Genomic DNA, 21,021 nt, shown 5'->3' on the forward strand with positions numbered 1-21,021 from the left:
ATTGCCACAGCCATCCCAACCTTCAACAGCCCCCACCGTGAGGAGTCAGCAGCCATCAACAACTTGGCAAGACCCTTCACCACCAAAAAGATTATAACTCACTGAAGGCTCAAATCATGGTTAGCATTTTTAATAGTAAGTATTTTTAATTATGGTATATGTATAACATTTTTAGGCGTAATGCTACTGCACACTTATAGACTACAGTATAGTATAAGCATAACTTTTATAGGCACTGAGAAACCAAGGAATTCATGTGATTTGCTTTATTGTGATATTCACTTTATTGCAGTGATCTGGAATTGAGTCTGCAATATCTCTTAGATATACCTGTGTAGGAATGCAAGAAAGAGTAGCAGATGACATAAATAGAAGAAAATCCCAAGTATAATGGGAAATGAAGGTCACAGAAACAGCAGCTATGTACCAGGCTTAGATGGCAACAATACAGACTGGAGAAGGCCTTGGGAAATAGCTCTTCATGAAGGTAAGATTTATAAATAACTGAATTATCTTAACATCACTATATAGTTTGGGGCCAAATTTATAGTAAGTGTATAGAAAATAAAGATATAAAGACAGTGAAAAACAGAGAAATAAACAGCATAGGATAAAAAAATGAGTGGATAGGAATGAAGACGCAATTGTGGTACATGCTTACCTGGTGATAGCACTTGTACAATTACAATAATGTGTACTTGAGTAGGTGGAGTGGGAAGGGTGGTGTGTAAAAAGAGAAAGGCCGGTGAAAGAAATAAATATCCTATTGATATAGTGAAAGGCAAATGCACAATTCCTAAAACTGAAAAATTGAGACAGAAATAAAAGCATTGTTTTCAAAGAAGCAAAAGCAAATATCAAAACAAAAACAAAGAGAAAACAGCTAAAAACAAAGTAAATCAATTCCCTCTGGAGAAGAGAAAATTGGGGAAATGATGGAGAGAGGGGCTACTCTTTTCTTAATAAGTTTATATAACATTTGACTCTTTAAATATGATAAAATAATTAAGGACAGTATTTTAATTACTGTATTAATCAATAAAGATGAGTTTGTTAAATGTTCCTCCTTCATCTACATAGGAAAAATTCCTTGGAGCAAGCTTACTGTCTTTCTCTATACTCTTCTAAAAACCCTATAAATTCTCCCACCCTGGCCCTAGTCTGCCAGAAAGCAAAATATATGAAATTAATTTTTTGGATGGTCTTGCCTTATTTCATCCATTTATTCATTCATTCATTCATTCATTTTATACTCACTGTGTTCCTTCCATGTGCCATGCATTGGGCAAGGTCTAAGAAAACCAGACCCTTAAATAGATGGATAGATATAGATATAGGTGTGTATGGATAGATAGATAATGAGTGGATGATTTCTGTGTGTATGTGATAAGGTGAAGCATATGCTCTATGTGACCCACCCATGTGCCTCCAACCTTAGCAATTTTAATGAGTTCAACACTTTACAGCTGTCAATATCTATATTTCTATAACTTGTGTCTTTTTCCAGAACTTTATGAGGCACTCTACCCAGAGTGAGACAGTCTACACACACATATGTGAACATATACAGTCCTCATCCAGTGAATATCAGTAGTTGGTGGACAAATACCCCACCTTGGGTAGGAAAACTCTGAGTTTATTACACTAGCTCTCAGATGTGATGTGGGATTAAGTTCAAATTGCCCAATGTTGCCTGATTTAATAATGCATCTTTAACTGGCTGCCTCTCCTTCCCATCATCCTCACATTTCCCAAATAAACTGTTGGACTTGAATCTTTGACTTAGAGTCTGTTTAGGTGGAATTCACTATAAGACAGATGTGAAACTTAGGACAATAACAGAAGTTCACTGGATATTCAGAGAGCTCAGAGGAGAGCCCTGAACTTATGCTGGGAATGAGGAAGGTGGGGGAACATGATTGGAATCAAAGACAGCCCTTGGGAGTGACTCTTGAGTGAGAAATTGAAACATACTTAGCAGTTTACAGGCCCTCTGCTAGGCACAGGGTATCAGAAGCACACAGATACAGCTCCAACTATGGGGCCTGGAAGGATGGATACTGAAGCAGGTAACCACAAGATGAGAAGCAGTCATGCACCATGTGACGTGGGGAGCTGAAGAAGCTACTCTGTAAGGGAGTCCACTGGCATGGGCTATTTGTCCATCACCTGCTCCTTCTCCATGCATTCTCTCCCCTGAGCTCGATTCTTCATGTTTTTTAACTTTTATATTGGTGTAGAATTGGTCAACCATGCTGTGCTAGTTAACACTTCTCCTCCTTCCTCTTGAGTTTCTCTATCCCTGCCAGTCCTCCTATGCTAGTTTTCCAGGGGGCTTCTGTCCCAGCCATGCTCATGTCTTATTTATGGGTTTTCTCCAGTTGACTCTACTCTTCCCATTACTTCAAATATCATCTATGGGCCAAAGGTTACTAATGTATATCTTTATTCCAGAGCTATAGTTTATGTTCCAAGCAGAGTTACCCAACACCACTTCTTTCTAAGAAATCTTACCTAGCACCTTGCTTTATATCATAGCAGGTGCTTAAAATTAATGGCTACTGGAAGGAGCCAGGCATCCAGTCATGGCATCCAATCTCATCACTTCATGGCAAATAGATGGGGAAACAATGGAAACAGTAACATAATTTATTTTCTTGGGTTCCAAAATCACTGGTGACTGCAGCCATAAAATTAAAAGACTCTTGCTTCTTGAAAGAAAAGCTATTACAAACCTAGACAGCATATAAAAAGAAGAGACTTTACTTTGCCAACAAAGGTCCATCTAGTCAAAGCTATGGCTTTTCCAGTATTCATGTGTGGATGTGAGAATTTGACCATAAAGAAAACTAAGTGCTGAAGAATTAATGCTTTTGAACTGTGGTGTTGGAGAAGACTCTTGAAAGACCTTTGGATTGTAAGGAGATCAAACCAGTCAATCCTAAAGGAAACCAGTCCTGAATATTTATTGGAAGGACTGATGCTGAGGCAGACGCTCCAATACTTTGGCCACCTGATGTGAAGACCTGACTCCTTGGAAAAGACCCTGATGCTGGGAAACTTTGAAGGCAGGAGGAGAACGGGACGACAAGAGGATGAGACGTTTGGATGGCATCACTGACTCACTGGACATGAGTTTGAGCAAACTCCAGGAGTTGATGATGAACAGGGAAGCCTGGCATGCTGCAGTCCATGAGGTTGCCAAGAGTTGGACACAACTGAGCAATTGAACTGAACTAAACAGGAAGGAGGGGGACTTCATGATGCTCCTGGTGCACAGCTAGCTCTCTTGTAAATCCAACACTTTTCTATTCTCTGGTTGCCCATACTGTTGCCTCTCCCTGAAACATCTGTCATGTTATGCCTTAGGGTGACTGAGTTTCTCTGCTCTAGGAGACACCATTCATACACTGTTAAGTGAATTATCTAGGCAAAGCCTAGATTATTTCTGCTTCCAATATTATCTGAAATATATTTCATCATAAAGGCTTACCCCAAGTTTTCAACACAAATCAGTTCTCTTTAACATCTTTGTACTTTCTTCTCAATAAAACCATCACACTTCACAGTTATATATTTACTTGTGTGATGGTATGGGATGATATCTACTTCATTAACTATCCTATACAGAACATTTTCTCAGTGTTTATCATGTAGTTAAAACTCAATAAACATTTGTGAAATGAACAAAATGAATTGAACTTAACCCTCAAAACACTAAGTGCTTATTCTGCACCTGAAAAGCTTCATATGCAGTGCTAGACAGAGGAGGATACAGATGATGGTGCCACATGATTCCTGTCCCCAAGAGGCCCACAATCAAGTGCAGTGTGGAACAGTCCAACCACGCAAATATGCTCAAGATATAAAGATAGCAGAGGATATAATGAGAAAGAAGGTGGAAGAAGGAGCAGGTGTGGGTGCCCATGGCAGAGAAGTAGGAGGGGGAGAGAATCTGTGAAGGTCCCCAAGCCAACCTAACTCACTGCCAATGCCTTAGGAGTCTTGGGCAGCCCACACCTTCACTCACTACATAAAACAGCACTGAATAAATCTGAGTCCTAAGATGCTACAGCATTAATGATGACATACAGGTTTTATGGGCAACATGAGCTGTGAGTCTGTGACCAAAATCTCTCAACAACAAAATCAATAGAAACAGAATTGTCATGAAAAGAGCAAGCATCTCACCAACTTTCAGTGGGACCATTATGGCTATTTATAGCTGCTAAAGAAGAGAGTTTACTTGAAAGTGTTTGTGAGGAATCCTTATTTCCTTTTGGAAGTGATTTTATGATTGAGACTAGTAAAGCCATGGTTAAACAGTCATGAGAATCCTGTTGATGACTGGATATAAAACAAAGGGAGTTCATATATTAAATCTATTATTTCTGACTCAGATGGGAGATTATGATTATTTCTGAAGGTTTTTGACATGTTGAGGCAAATTTATAAACTGATCCTAATAGGAGACAACACTTTGAACAAATGTATATATAGAATAGTTAGTTTTCACAACATAACAAACCACAACAAAACTTTGCAACTTAAAACAACAAACATTTATTATCATTCATTATAATGAATTCAGCTGGGTGTTTCTGATCTGAGCTGACTAGGCTGGAGCTAGATAGTCTAGGGTGGTCTCATTCATATGTACATGTCATTTAAAGCAATGGGAACAGATTCTCTGTGTGTCTCTCATCATTCATTAGACTCGCCCAAGCTCACTTGGTGGTAGACACAAGTTCCCAACAGTAGCAAGAAAAATCAAGGTCCAGTGTGTAAACACTTTTCAAATATCTGCTTATGACCCATTTTCTATTGATCTTTCAACAAAGCAATTTATATGGCTTAGTCGAGTCATTATGAGAATAGACTACCTTAGGATGGAAAAAGGAAAGGAAACTGCTGTGAAGCTACTTTTGCAAACAAATCACTACAAAGACAAATTAAAGTTTATGTTGAGGAGTGTTGCATTGGGAGTTTGGTATTAGCAGATGCAAACTGTTATACATAGAATGAATAAACAAGATCCTACTGTACCACACAGGGAACTATATTTGATAACCTCTGATAAACCATAATGGAAAAGAATATGAAAAATAATATATATGTATAACTGAGTCACTTTGCTATACAGCAGTAATTAATACAAAATTGTAATTTGACTTTACTTCAAGAAAAATAAATTTAAAAAAAGATAAACTAAGAATATGCACAGTGAATGTGACAGAACATGCTATGGTCTACATATTTGATCTGAGAAAAAAATTGTATCCAAAGATCCTCTGGTGCTTGGCGTCCTACATACAGAAATGAATTTCATCACCCTGCAAAAATGACAAACACAGAGTTGTTGCTCTGTAATTTTGACTAAAGGCAGCTCATATTTATAGGAACCTAACACAAAATCATTTTTATTCATATTTGTATTCAGAACTAACCAAAAGAAAGTCATAGGAGGAAATGGAGAATATGGTAGAGGTTTGCGGGTTAAGTGTGCAGCTAACATGCCCATAGCCATGTGCCTTTCTGGGGGGCTGCCCCTGAGAAATCCATTGTACAGAGAAGCAGAGACTGAAATTACCACAGAAAGACCCAAGAGGGCAAGAAGAAGGGTTGAGTTAGGAATACTCAACTGCTTCTTTCAAACTTGCAATTCAGAATCCTCCTCCACTCACTGGGCACTGCTTCCAACCCCAATAATCATCAGGTTTTGTTTTCTTAACATAATGGACATATCATGAATTTGCAACCAGACACTCATGTGGCTTTCAATACAGTCTTGATCCCAAAAACGAAAACACTTCTTTGTGGACACTGACAGGCTGTATGCATTTGTCCCCAGGAGACTCCAAAATAGAAGTATATTCCAAGGCCGCCGGGACCCAAGATTGTAAATGAATTTGCTTTTCTATTTCCCATTCCTAAATAGCTCATCAAAATTTTATAATGGTGTTAAAAACCTAGAGATATTCTACTCATAAAATGCCAGCAACATATTGATAGATACCCCAAATTTGAATACAAAATTCCTCTCAATATGAAGTTCCCTGGAGAAATTAAAGTTCAAAATATAAAGAAGTCAATGAAATTATGAAATTAAAGATGCAGCCATGAAATTAAAAGACGCTTCTCCTTGTAGGAAAAGTTATGACCAACCTAGACAGCATATTAAAAAACAGAGACATTACTTTGCCAACAAAGGCACGTCTAGTCAAAGCTATGGTTTTTCCAAAGGCACATCTAGTCAAAGCTATGGTTTTTCCAGTAATCATGTATGGATGTGAGAGCTGGACTATAAAGAAAGCTGAGCACCAAACAATTAATGCTTTTGAACTGTGGTGTTGGAGAAGACTCTTGAGAGTCCCTTGGACTGCAAGGAGATCCAACAAGTCCATCCTAAAGGAAATCAGTCCTGAATATTCACTGGAAGGACTGATGCTGAAGCTGAAACTCCAATACTTTGGCCACTTGATGCGAAGAACTTACTCATTGGAAAAGACTCTGATGATGGGAAAGACAAGGCAGGAGGAGAAGGGGACGACAGAGGATGAGATGATTGGATGGCATCACCAACTCGATGGACATGAGTTTGAGTAAACTCCAGGAGTTGGTGATGGACAGGGAGGCCTGGTGTGCTGCAGTCCATGGGGTCACAAAGAGTTGGACACGACTGAGCGACTGAAATGAACTGAACTGATAAAGAAATCAATCTCAAAAATCTAATTTTGTCCTCAAATTAATATCCAGACAATTTTAATTAAAAGTTTCCATATGCATTAGATTTGCATGCAGTTGTAACTAATAATATAGAGAGGTTCAGTGTATCCTTTACAGAGCTTTCTCAAGTGATGTTCACTTCAGTCACAACTTTCCTTCCAAGGAGTAAGAGATTTTAATTTCATGGCTGCAATCACCATCTGCAGTGATTTTGGAGCGCAGAAAATAAAGTCAGCCACTGTTTCCACTGTTTCCCCATCTATTTGCCATGAAGTGATGGGACTGGATGCCATGATCTTAGTTTTCTGAATGTTGAGCTTTAAGCCAAACTTTTCACTCTCCTCTTTCACTTTCATCAAGAGGCTCTCAGTTCAGTTCAGATATATATATTATATTTGATTAATATAATATGTTATATATTATAATTATAAAATATATATTATATATATTATGTATTAGTAATATTATGTAATATATATGTTATATATAATATATATTAATATATAATATGAATAATATATAATATTTTATATATAATATATTTAATATATATTATATATATTTGATTTGTATATATAATATATACTTTATAATTATAAATTATATATATAATTTAGATATAATATATATATTATATATGTTATACTATATAAATTATATATAGTATATATATTATTATATATTTATATATTATATATAATATATAAATATATATTATTATATTGGATTTATATATTATAAAAATATATATTATTATAATGCATATAATGTATATAATATACAATGTAAATATATATAATATAAATACATATTATATATAATATAATATATTATTATTAATAATATATATTTAATATATAATTGGAGAAGGCAATGGCACCCCACTCCAGTACTCTTGCCTGGAAAATCCCATGAACGGAGGAGCCTGGTAGGCTGCAGTCTATGGGGTCGCTAAGAGTCAGACACGACTGAGCGACTTCACTTACCCTTTTCACTTTCATGCATTGGAGAAGGAAATGGCAACCCACTCCAGTGTTCTTGCCTAGAGAATCCCAGGGACAGGGGAGCCCGGTGGGCTGCCGTCTATGAGGTTGCACAGAGTCGGACACGACTGAAGCGACTTAGCAGCAATATATAATTAATTATATTAATATAATATGTTATTATATATAATATATATGTATGTAATATATGTATAATATAATTATGTATGTATATATGTATGTATTATATATATAATATATATTGTATGTATGTATTATATATATAATATAATAATATATAGTATATATAATTATATATACTTATTCATTTATTTATATATTTATAATAATTTATGTTTGTATTTATATAATTTATATGTTTATTTATTTATTATATTAATATATAATATATTATATTTGTAAATAATATGTAAAATTATATAATATTATATATATAAATTTAAATTATATCATTTATATATATAATAATATATATTATTTCTATTTATTATTATATATTTGTGTGGAATTTTCACAAGTCTGGGATACAGAAGGTCTGACGTACATTGCCAGTCTGCTCTCTTCTCTCCAGTTCTCAAAGTCTCCCTGTTTGCTTTCTATAGAACATCCAATATTTTTAGTTTACTTGGCAAAAAGAATAATTGGAGAAGGAAACGGCAACCCACTCCAGTGTTCTTGTCTGGAGAATGCCAGGGACGGGGGAGCCTGGTGGCCTGCCATCTATGAGATTGCACAGAGTTGGACATGACTGAATTGACTTAGCAGCAGCAGCAGCAGCAAAAAAAATAAGGAAAATATGTCTTTTGCAATTTCCAGAAGCAAAATATCTAAATAATTTTATGTTATCCCTCTACTTACAATCCTTCCAATTCAGATCTATGGCTCATATTTTATCCTCATGCTAAGAATTCCTTAATGTATGGAGAGTGTCAGGATTCTTTCAGCAGCTGGACTGCCTACAACTGGGAAATTGTGTCATTCCTCCAGCAAGTCCAAAGTTGAGCTGATCATTCCATGATCTCTGGTGTAACTTTTATAATGAGTGAAACAGCTGACAGAACATATTCAGATCTTGTTCACTCCCTCCATCCCTTCGCCCCCACTTTCCTCCACCACCCCCAGCAGGGTCCACTTCACCCCTGGGCCATCAAGAACAATAAGGAGGTGACTCAGGGTTCTGTCTCCCTTTCATCTGGGCAGAGAACACCAAGTATCACATTTTGGCTTCACACCCACAGATTGAAAGGAAAGAGAAAGATATTTCTCAGAGAGAAACCAGATAATGTGTGTACCTTAGAAAAAGTGCCATCTCCCATGTAACATGTGCCTGAAAATTCAATGGAGTTCAAGGGAAGGCAAGGATAGGGGTAAAATTTCTCTTTGTTTCCACCTATCCAGTGCCCTGTGCTGACATCTAAGACCCAGAATCTGTGCACTCAAATGCAATTTGATGAATATGGATAAACATGAGGTACAGTGAGCATAGATTTAATGAAAAATTGTGATATAACTCAGTTGGAAAGATGGGGGCCTCTGAGGGTAAAGAAGCAGGGAAAGTGAAAAGTGAAGTCGCTCAGTCGTGTCCGACTCTTTGCGACCCGGTGGACTGTAGCCCACCAGGCTCCTCTGTCCATGGGATTTTCCAGGCAAGAATACTGGAGTGAGTTGCCATTTCCTTCTCCAGGGGACCTTCCCCACCCAGGAATCAAACCCAGGTCTCCCGCATTGCAGGCAGATGCTTTAACTTCTGAGCCACCAGGGAAGCCCCCAAGAAGCAGGGAAGAGAGAGCTAAATCCTAACCTCATGTATCAACAAATGATACTTGAAAATGATAAGTGCAGAAGCAATAATATTGACATTATATTTATAAATACAATGGTAAAGGAAAGAAGAAAGCCAAAAATCTTGAAACTGAAGGTTGGGGAGTGATGCAGTGAGGGATCAGCTGTTTTACTGTGATCTTTCTTAGGGTTGTATGCTTTTAACTACATGCATGCATTACAAATTCAAGTATGCTGCTGCTGCTGCTGCTAAGTTGCTTCAATTGTGTCCGACTCTGTGCGACCCCGTAGACGGCAGCCCACCAGGCTCCACCATCCCTGGGATTCTCCAGGCAAGAACACTGGAGTGGGTTGCCATTTCTTTCTCCAATGCATGAAAGTGAAAAGTGAAAGTGAAGTTGCTCAGCCATGTCCGACTCAGCGACCCCATGGACAAATTGATCCTGTGGCTACCCCTCTGCCTGTATCAGCTAAGGAGTTCCCAGTCGTTCTTTCCACCCACCTTCTTTTTGTGCATATTGACCGGGCTCACACCATATCCCAGCCGCAGTGACTGACAGGCCAGAACACAGGTCAAGATTAGGCAACTTTTCTCAGTCTGTCCGGTTCTGATCTTGGCTTTGAAGTTATTCAAGTCCAGTGAAATAAATCAAATCAAATCAGCAAAGGCTCCTTGCACTTCCACTGAGAAGTGTGGAAAGGAGTGTGAACCCATCCCTGATGTATAAGAGGCTACAGTTAAAAAGTAAGCATTAGGAGACAAGGATACAAGAGTCTCCATGAGACCTTCAAAATGCACATTGTCATAAGAACTGCCAGTCGCAGAGCTGCAAGTGAGCATTGGTTATGGTCTGGTCCTACTTTCTCATTTCACAAAATAGGAAGCTGCAGACCAGACAGAGAGTGTGCCCTGTACCCAGCCTGCTGTGACTCAGGGCTCTGGTGAGCTACATAAAAGTGAAACCAAAAGCTTTCACACATTCAAAGGGCAGGGCTTGGGGCTGAGTTTGAGAACCTATCTGGAGCCAAATCTGAATGTTCAGAGTTTCTCCCTGGCTTCAAGCTGCTCAGGAGGCCTGTGGGAGCTCTCCTCCAGCCAAGCAACTATCTGCATAAACAGATTTTATCTCTGAATATCTTACAAATCCATCCTCTTTTCTTCACTGGCACCACAGCCATCCCCTGATCCCAGTCACCTTCTTTTCCCCTGTACTGCTGCAACTGTCTTTAGACCCATTTCCTCAAATCTTCTCTGACCCGTTGTAGTCAGTTCTTTGAACCACAGACAAAGTAATGCTTAAAATAAGCAAACAAGTGTGGAAATGTTGATGATTTGCTAAAAACACTTTAATGGATAAAAGCAAAACAAACAAAAAGGCAACCTTCTGAATATGGGGTTCAAATTCTGCCTGGTTCCATCACCTCCTCCCCCATCTCCTGAGCCTTCTGGGAGCCTATCTGCTCCACCCATACACCCTCTTAAGTTCTTTCCTAATCAGCATACTCCTACCTGCCACAGGGCCTTTGCATGTGTTTCTTCCTTTATCTGCAGTGTTTCCCTTTCTCTCTTAATTTAATTCAGTCAGATATCACCTAAAGAGTCAAGTTCTCAGCAAAGCTTCTCTTGAGCCCTCCAATGACTATACCAAACACTTGGCTAAAACTTTAAAAAGTTCACACTCAAGTGTGTTCTTTAATTACTGGCTGTTTCTCCACCAGGCTGATGCTACCAGAACAAGAATCATTTATTTTCTGTATGATGATTATAACCTTAACCTCAGTTTACTATCAATTACTTAGCAGATGGTGGGTTAATATTTTATCAGTGACTGAAAGAATGATTGAATGAAGAATCTGAGACAAACCAGTTTTAAATTAATGAACAAGCCATTGCTGAGAACCCTTCCTCTGTGCTCCATCCTTTCTTAAATAGCATGCTTGCAGGCAAAGAAGAGAAGACAAAGTTTTGTTTGTAATTCAGTGTTGAAGCAAGAATCAGAAAAGTTGCTATGTGTCTCCATCTGTATAACACAGCATATGCTCCTCAAAATGAAATTACCCATCAGCCATACATGGCTTTCAGTGTAAAAGGTTGACCCTAAATGCTTTGATTCATCCCTTTGTCCCTCAGCTGATGATCTTTCAGTAGAAGTTAGATATTCAGTACTACAGTAACCTCTGGTGCTGCCTCTTAATTAAAGGGAGGGGGTCAAGAAGGGCCCAAGGATTTCTCAGAGGCTTGGCAGACAGAGGCTCTGCAGTGATCCTTCTGAAGCCCTGGCAAGAAACAAAGAAGACCTTACAGGACAGGCTTTCAGAATAGACAGAAGGAACCCACAGAGGCCACTCCTTGCTGGGATGTCTTGGGGTTGAGGGTCCCAGCAGCTGGTGACCAGAGGTCACCAGGTAAGTGCAAAAGCCCTGTCACTTGACAGCAGAATGACACAGCACAATAGCATCACGACAGTGACTACATGTTCACAGACATACCGAAGGTGCAGTTTACCAACTATATGACCCAGATGTGTTTTTGCCTAAATCTGAGTTTTTTGGTACATAAAATTGTTGTAAAAATATGGGAGTCATCACTGTGAAATGAGATTACCTATGTAAAGTGCTCAGGAAAGCACCAGGCACAGAACAGCCCTTTATCAGTGTGGTAAAACACAGACGACAGAGTGGATGCCTTGAGTTCCAGCCCCAGCTGGTTATCTGAACACTGTGACTGTGAGCAAGTTATTGGAATGGGAAACTGGGCGCTGGGGGTGAAGAGGATTGCAGTGGTGGAGGTGGAGCAGCCAGGCCCAGTCACATCTGATGTGGAGATCCATAATCAAAGCTGCTGTTTATGAAGCCCTGACTCCATGCACCTTCCAGCTACTCACATCTGAACTTTCTATTCTCTCTTGAGGTATGAGAAGCTCACAGTGATAACTGTGTCTCTGCTTGAGTCTGCCTTGTTTTCCTGTTTTCAACAAACAGCAAAGCCTAAGAAAACCACCTGTCCAGGATCCTGAGGCAGGGAAATTCTGGGGAGCCAAAGACCCTCCAACATGCCCCATGTTGTTCTCAGGCACAGGAGCCCCTTTCTGTTATCATATCTGCCTGTAAGTTTCTCCATGCCAGTTCCCTTACACTTTGTAAATCTCTGGTTCTTGCAAACATTGCAGCAGATGAAAATAATGCAGAAGGTGTGTTCCTCCCTTTTGCCCAGGCTCTGTCTCTCCTGCTAGAACGGATTCTAAGTGCAAAGGCACACAGCTAATTCCCCACCTGGCAGGAGCTTCTGGGAAGCATAAAAAGTAGGTCAGTTCATCAGTCATTTGTCCCAAGGGGATACATGACCAAGCAAGAGAAAAATGTGTTAATTTGGCCAGAAAAAAAGTCTCTCAATGAATCACAGTTGCAAAAGGAGTTTGAATTCAACCACTCCAATTATCCATTATTCATTCATCCATTCATCCATTTACTCATTTAACACACACTTACAATCAGACTCTGTGCAGGACACTGGAAATACCAAATAGAAAGGGAGGTCCATGTACAGGAGAAAGTTCACAGAGCTTTGACACCAAACTAACCTAGGTTTGAATTTAAATTCTGCCATCTACCTGCTGAATGACTTGGAGTTAGCTACTTAACACCTCTGATCCTTAGTTTCTTCATCCTTAGAATGGGAATAATAAAGAGCCACCATCAAGGGTGCTATACAGTATAAATGTGTCAAATGTCTACAGTGCTACTATTATTATCTTTATCATGAGTATTGCTGCTACTATTGTAAAGAAAGAGCAAACTGCCCTTAAGAAAACCAAAAACAAGTAAGTCAGAATTGGCATTTGTTACTATAAACTATTATTTTGTAGAACTTCTTTCCAGAATGAGAGACAGTCGTAAGACAAAAACTCAATAGTCTTTGTATCAAGGGTGCATAGGTTATCTTTTCTCCTGCATCTGTCAGCACCCATCACTAGCAATATCTTATTATTTATTATTCAACTTTATGGGCTTCCCTGGTAACTCAGTCAGTAAAGAATCTGCAATGCAGGAAGCCAGAATTCAGTCCCTAAATCAGGAAGATCCCCTGGAGAAGGGAATGGCAACCCACTCCAGTATGTTTGCCTGGACAATTCCATGGAAGAGGAGCCTGGCAGACTACAGTGCATGGACTTGCAGAGTTGGACACGACAGAGTCCAACTGAGTCCACAAGAAACACACTTTCTTGTGGGCCTGAGCAAAAAAAAAAAAAAAAGTGTAGTAGGTTATAGGGAATACCCCCATTCACACAGGCAGATGGCTGAGAAAATGGTCAGGTCAGAGTGCCCCATGAGCTGATCAACCATTAGCAATGTGATACTGTGGATACAAGGTGAGTGTGCCTGGGAAAAATACAAATGAAATGACAGCTTGTCTCCTCCACTGGGCCCTGAATTGGCCACAAACACATTTTTAAAATAATATCACTAATATACCAGTGAAGTGAGATCACACTTGGGTGCTCATTAACTGCCAGACATATTTGTTAGTTATTAAAATAACCATTTAAAAACTTTCTATTATGTAACACAACAGCCCCATTGAGCCCTTTTCATCCTCATTTTACAAATGATGATAGATCAGAGAACATGCTGAACTCCCACAGCTGGTGAAACTAGTATTGGATCATAGAGCTCTCTGACTCCAACCTATTCTGATTTGCTACTGACACAGCCATTTCTAAGTTGTGGACTCTTCTGTTTTGTTGGATGAATGGGGAGGGAGTACTTTTAGTACTTGATACACCTCAAAGGTACTTCCTGACTTGAAAGAAACAGGTGACCCCTCTTATACAATATCTCAATTTTAAAAAAATTAGTAGCATAATGATTCTGATCATCTCCACTACTAGTTTGAGTGTTTGGATAGAAATGATGCTTAGAAAATGCTTTACAAAAAGCTGTAGTCATCTAACATACGTAAGAAGGATCAGCTATACCACTAATCCTGGTTGTTGCCTAAACTCCTTTTCTTTCATGATTTTTTTTTTCACTTCATTAAAAAAGATGAATTCCAAATCCTACTTGAAAGTGTCTGTAATTTTATGCAACTCTATGTTATTGCCCAAGATAAGTCAGTTACCTTCCAAGTTCAACATTACATAAACAAAGGAGTGTCCTCACAAACTAGATATGTACAAAGTTTGTATAAAAAACTGTGGAGCAAGAGTAGCTCCCACTCCATTTTACAGATGAGGAGGTCAAGGCTTATAGGCTTGAATGTCTTCCAGAAGACATTCAGATCTCATGAGTTTGCATTTGCATCCAGAATAGAAAGAACATTTCCACTAATACACAGTCTTCCTTCATGCGTTTCTAGTTTTCTTTATCAGGAATTCCTGATAAAGTCCAAGAGCCATAATGTTCTCTAAATACTATTAAACTTGACCTAACTTATAGTTACATCTCGTGCCTAGTAACAATGACAATCATCGGCCTGACCACAACCCTAAGACACCTCATGTGGAAGGCAGAGTCCACCTCACCTCTTGGGATCTTTGGAAAAACTATGGCAACTTGACTTTTGCTAACATCCAAGGCAAGTTCCATACAGCAGCCAGCTGGAGTGCCCACAACACCTGTTAGGACAAAGCCCTCTTTTCTGTGCATTTCCTAGGACAGATTTCAGAATCTCTTGCCCCAAAGTAGCCATGCTTCCTTTGCAGTTTTTTCCCCTCTTCTCCCATTCTGGCTCAGTGTGGAGTGGGGCCTGACTGTGGACACCCTGGCTACCCCTGGTGCTGACAGTCACCCCTGCATTGTGTCTCTGGGATATGGACAGAAGTGGACACTCCACTTCTTTATGTGGGGCCATGGAGGCTAGCCCGTCCTCCTCAGCATGCTTTGGTGAGCTGTGGGTTCTGGGGAGCACTCTGCTCTGCTGACTTATTCTCCATAGTTACCCAAGGAGACTGCATAGCCCAGAGAGCACTCACCCTCCTCACAAGGACTCATGTACCCCTGCATCCACTGCAAATTCCATGTCTCCCTCTCTTTCTCTCTCTCTATCTCTGTGCAGGGCTCTTCTGGAAAGCCTGTTCTCTTGACAGTCAACACTCTATGCCTGCCATCTCTGCTATCAGAGACCAGTCTGGCCAGAAATTCTCCAGATTGTGGCCCTAAAGGAACAGGGTTTCTTTCAGAGTGAAGGTAAAGTAAAATAAATGTTATGCCCACGCATACATGTATGCTCAGTAGTGTCCTACTCTTTGTGAGCCCACAGACTGTACCATGCCAGGCTCCTCTGTCCATGGGATTTCCCAGGCAAGAATACAGGAGTGAGTTGGCATTTCCGTCTCCAGGGAACCTTCCCAACCCAGGAATCGAACCTGTATCTCTTGCGTCTCCTGCATTGCTGGCAGATTCTTTACCACTAAGCCATCAAGGGAAGCCCAAATAATAAGCCAAAAAATAAATGTGGGAAATATTAATAACTTCATAGGCTGGGCTAGAAGATGAAGTAACAAAGGGTGGCTGGCAGGCCCCAGTCCTGACCCACCAGGGAAGCAGCCCCCACCCTGAATCTGAAGGCAAAAAAACCCTAAGGATCAGAGATGCTAAGTAGCTAAGATGGACCCCACACCTCCAGTTTCTAGTTTGCCTCCCTCCCCTCCTTCTGTAAATACAGACCTGTTTTCTCTCACAGAGCCTTCACCTCTTTACTCATGCACTGATACTCTACTCCCATCTTTCATAGGGGAATGGTCTTCTTCAGGTAAAGCCAATCCATTTGGCTTTACTTTCTGCCCTTTCTCTCAAAAGCAATCATTCCCCAATTAGTTGCTTTGCCACAATATAAGTCCAAGAGCAGTAAAAAACCATGTGCTGTGCTGTGTGGAATGTCAAGGCTTGCCCCACAGTGCAGTTCCATCATTATCTATCAGACGATGACTATATGCCAAGACATATCTAATCTTTGCTTGGCTATTCAGAGGATCATCAGACACAGTCACTGTCCAAAAAAAAAAAAGGTCTAAGGTAGGTGTCTTAGTCAGCTGGAGCCACTATAACAAAATACCATAGACTGTCTCACAGTCTTGGAGGCTGGAAGTCTGAGATCAGGACACCAGATGGCGGGGTTCTGGTGAGAGTTTGCTTCCCAGCTGGCAGGCGACAGCACTGCACTCTCACATAGTGAAGAGAAATAGAGGGGGAGCTCCTGGGCATCTCCTCTTACTGTTGTTCAGTCATTTAGTCATGTCCAACTCTTTGCTACCCATGGACGGCAACATGCCCAGGCTTCCCTGTCCTTTCCCATCTCCTGCAGATGTGCAATTCTAACAGAAATGTCACTGACTCATTGAGTCAGTGATGTTATCCAACCATCTCCTCCTCTGTCATTCCCTTCTCCTCTTGCCTTCAGTTTTTCCCAGCATCAAAATCTTTTCCAATGAGTTGGCTTGTTGCATCAGGTAGTCAAAATATTGGAACTTTCGCTTCAGCATCACTCCCTCCAATGAATATTGAGGATTGATTTCCTTTGGAGTTGACTGGTTTGATCTCCTTGCAGTCCAAGGGACTCTCAAGAGTCTTCTACATCACTACAGTTCAAAAGCATCAATTCTTCAGTGCTCAGCCTTGTTTATTGTCCAACTCTCACATCCATCCATGACTACCAGAAAAACCATAGAACGACACTAATCCCATCATGAGGGCCTACCCTCATGACTTCATCTAATCCTCATTGCCTCCCCAAGATGTCATCTACAAATGCCACTGTGGTTGGTACTAGAGCTTCAATGTATGAATTTTGAGGAAGCATGAATATTCAGTTTATTGCATTCTACCCTCCGAAATTCATGACCTTCTCACATACAAAACACATTCATTCCATCTCAGCAGCCCCCAAAGTCATTCTAGCATCATCTCTAAAGTCCAACGTCCAAAATCTCATCTAAATATTGTCTAATAAGACATGGGTGAGACTTGGGTGCAATTCATTCTGAGGCAAATTTCCTTTCTGGCAGTGAAGTGTGAAACCAGATGAGCTGTCCCCTTCTAAAATATAATGGTGGGACAGGTGTAAGATAGACATCACCTTTCCAAAAAAGAGAGAAGCAAGAGAGAAAGAAGAGGTAAAGGAGAGAAAAAAAGAGAGAAGGAAGGAAGTCCAAAACTTAGCAAGGCAAATACCATCAGATCTTAAGACTCAGAAATAATCCTCCTTGACTTAACATTCTATCCCCCTGGCTCCCATTCATTGGCCAAACACAAAAGTGCAGTGAGCCAAATTTCAAAACACAGGACCCCTGTCTGTCAGTAAATAAGAGTATGGGGCTGCCAAGGTGTGTGTCCTTCCTTTGTCAACAGCTGTTCCTGCATTATCAAACCTTCACACATTAAAATTCAATTGCATAAACCAGACAAGGAATAATTAGACCAGTATTGAGTAGGCTACCAATGTAAGTAAGAACATGCAGACAGCTCAAGGAAACAATGCTACAGCGTTGCAAATCCACTCAGATAACTACATATCTGTGGGTAAGTCAGAAAGAATGAAGGTGAAAAGAGAGACTTTAAAACCTGCTGTCTATCAGCAGGCTTTGTGACATTTCTGTTAGAATTACACATCTTTGTATACTTCACATCTTGATTAACAGTCAGGGTTGGACTCACTTATGGCATGGACCAAGTTTTAATTGCTTCTAAGTAAGCACATACTCACAGCAACCTTCTGAGTTAGAATGTATTATTAGCATTGTGCAAATAAAGGATGAAGCAAGATGAAGAAGCAGTTCAAGGTCACATAGCCAGTAAGTGTGTCAAACATACTTTCTTTCTCAAAAGCCAGTTTTAAAAAATATACTCCATGGTACACTATCTATCCTATGAAAACGGACCTATAGTTACTGAATCTCTTCTTTTCTGGTTTTAAAGGAAGCATTAGCACTGAAAAGGCTCAAAAAAGTCCTACAGTAAAGACCTTACTTACCTTTGTTTAACCCAGATCTGATCAACCCCATGTGACTACAGAGAGCTTTTATCACATCAAATGCACCTTGAAAGACTCTGAACCAGCCTCTAGCTACCTCCCCTTCTTCCCCAGAAAAAGGCTGTTTATCTGGTCTGTGAGCATGAAAAAGCAACCCAAGATTTGACTGACGGATGAGTGAAAGACCAGGATTCCATCCAGGGAGGAGCAGTGAGCTCAGGCCAGAATCACCAACCACATATGGTCATGTGACTGTAACTTTAATATAAAATAAAATAAAATAAAATTCCTTAGGCACATCAGCCATGTTTCAAATCACAAAAGCCAGATGTGGCCAGTAGATACCATATTTGACAGGCGATAGAGAAGGTTGGCGTAAAATTCTGTTGGACAAATGGAGTTGAAACTTAGATTCAACGTCTCTGTATGGATGGGAGACCAGTTGTAGAGTTACCTCCATTGATCTGCTTGTCAAGATTCCAGGCTTTGTCCTCTAAGCTCTGTGGCCAGCCTCAACCATGGGAAAGGGCCTAAATGCTGGCTTATTTTCCTTCTCTGAAAATGACACTATTGACTACATTTCTTACTTCTTAAGGGTGATGGGAATAAAATGTGATAATATATACAGGAACAACTTCAATTCATATAATATCTTTCTGGCTAAAACTCAAAAGTATCATTATGTCCCTCTGAGCACTATACTTTCTCTGTATTTAGAAACATAAATATTCAGATACCTATGTAATTCCTTCTGAATGGAGATCAACATTTATAAGTAATGAGTTTTTTAAAATCCTACTGCTTTTTATTGGCTTCATTATCAAAATGATGCTTTTATAGCTATCTTGCCTACCATTGTCAGGCAAATTTTCCTAAAATATCCATTTTCCACACCCTCCCCTGCTTAAAAGCCACCAATGGTTCCCTATGTGTTTAATTCTGACTCCTCATTACTCAGGCTTTTTAGCCATCAATATGGTCCACACCCTTCACTCACTCAGCCTCTCTGACCTCTTCTGTAAACAGCACAAAAAAATCAAAGTCAGGGACTGTATTCCCTTAGAAGAACAAGAGTGATCAGGAACCACGCCTCAGAGAACAGGAGGGGAAACTGGGGGCATGTTCCCAACCCCATGCCCTTGTTCACAGCCCTCATTTTCATGATGTTGTCCACATTTATCAGGCTGCACAGAGAGTGGGTCTGGAAACAGGAAGTCTGAGGCAAAAAAAGCCATATTTTCTCTAGTTGTCTTCCTAAGGTGTCTTATCAAATATGCAGTTTTGCTAAGCACCAGCCTTCTCAGTTCTAAGGGGTAACATATGTTACCACACTTCACACACCCTCAGATTGATATGCAAAATTTCTCTTTGCTAAGGTGCCTTTGTCACATTTCATCCTTCAGTAAATTTCCTTGCCCTTCTGGGTAAAGTCTCAGACTCTGAGCCTGACAGTCAAGGACCTTTCATGATCTGTCTCTTCATGCACATCTCCACCTCTTCCTGTACCTGAAATTGCAGTAAGACTAAGGACTCTTTGTCCCCCAGGTTATCGTCCTCCAAGTACACTGAACATCCTCCTCTTTGATTTTCTACCTCTCACATCAAGGACTGCACTGGCTTTCTTTATGTGTGTGCATGCTCAGTCACTAAGTTGTGTACAACTCTTTGCAACTCCATGGACTTCAGCCAGCCATGCTTCCCTATCCATGGAATTTTTCAGGCAAGAATACTAGAGTGGGCTGCCATTTTCTCATCCAGGGAATTTTCTGTAGAATGAAAATCAAACTCCCAACCATGGCCTTGAAAGCTTTTCATAGCTGGGTCCCTTTATTTAATTGGTCTCATTTCATGCCACTCATTGCTGCCTTGATCGTGAGGACATAGCCACACTGACATTTCTGTCCTTGACTGAACTAAACTGTTACACCTCAGCACCTCAACATTTCCTGCCAAGTGCCTCTCAATCACTGCACTCCTCTACATTCTACCTATAGCAGGCATCACTGATTGATATGATTCATTTATTGTTTTATTTGTACATGGTGTGTGCTAACCCCCTTCAAAGTTAGAAGTTATAACCATTGCTGTATCTTAGGCCAGCGTCAGGTACATAATATGTAAGTGCTTAATAACAATATAATTAGTAATTGAATTAGACTGCAATAGACATGACAAAGAGCTCCTTTTGGCCTTCATTTATCTATTTAATAAATGCTAAACTCTTCTTAAATCCCTGGTGGCTCAGACAGTAAAGAATCTGTCTGCAATGCAGGAGACACAGGTTAGATTCCCTGAGTCTGGAAAATCCAACAGTGACAGTCATCATGCTACTTATTGGGCTTCCCTTGTGGCTCAGTGGTAAAGAATTTATCTGCAATGCAGGAGACACGGGTTCAATCCTTGGGTTGGAAAGATCCCCTGGAGAAAGAAGTGGCAACCCACCCCAGTATTCTTGCTCGGGGAAGCCCATGGACAGAGGGGTCTGGCAGGCTACAGCCCATGGGGTTGCAAAAGAGTCCTACACGACTTAGCGACTAACGA

Source organism: Giraffa tippelskirchi, chromosome 3, assembly GCF_054371585.1.
Source record: "Giraffa tippelskirchi isolate mGirTip1 chromosome 3, T2T-mGirTip1v1.2.pri, whole genome shotgun sequence".
NCBI classification, from domain to species: domain Eukaryota; kingdom Metazoa; phylum Chordata; class Mammalia; order Artiodactyla; family Giraffidae; genus Giraffa; species Giraffa tippelskirchi.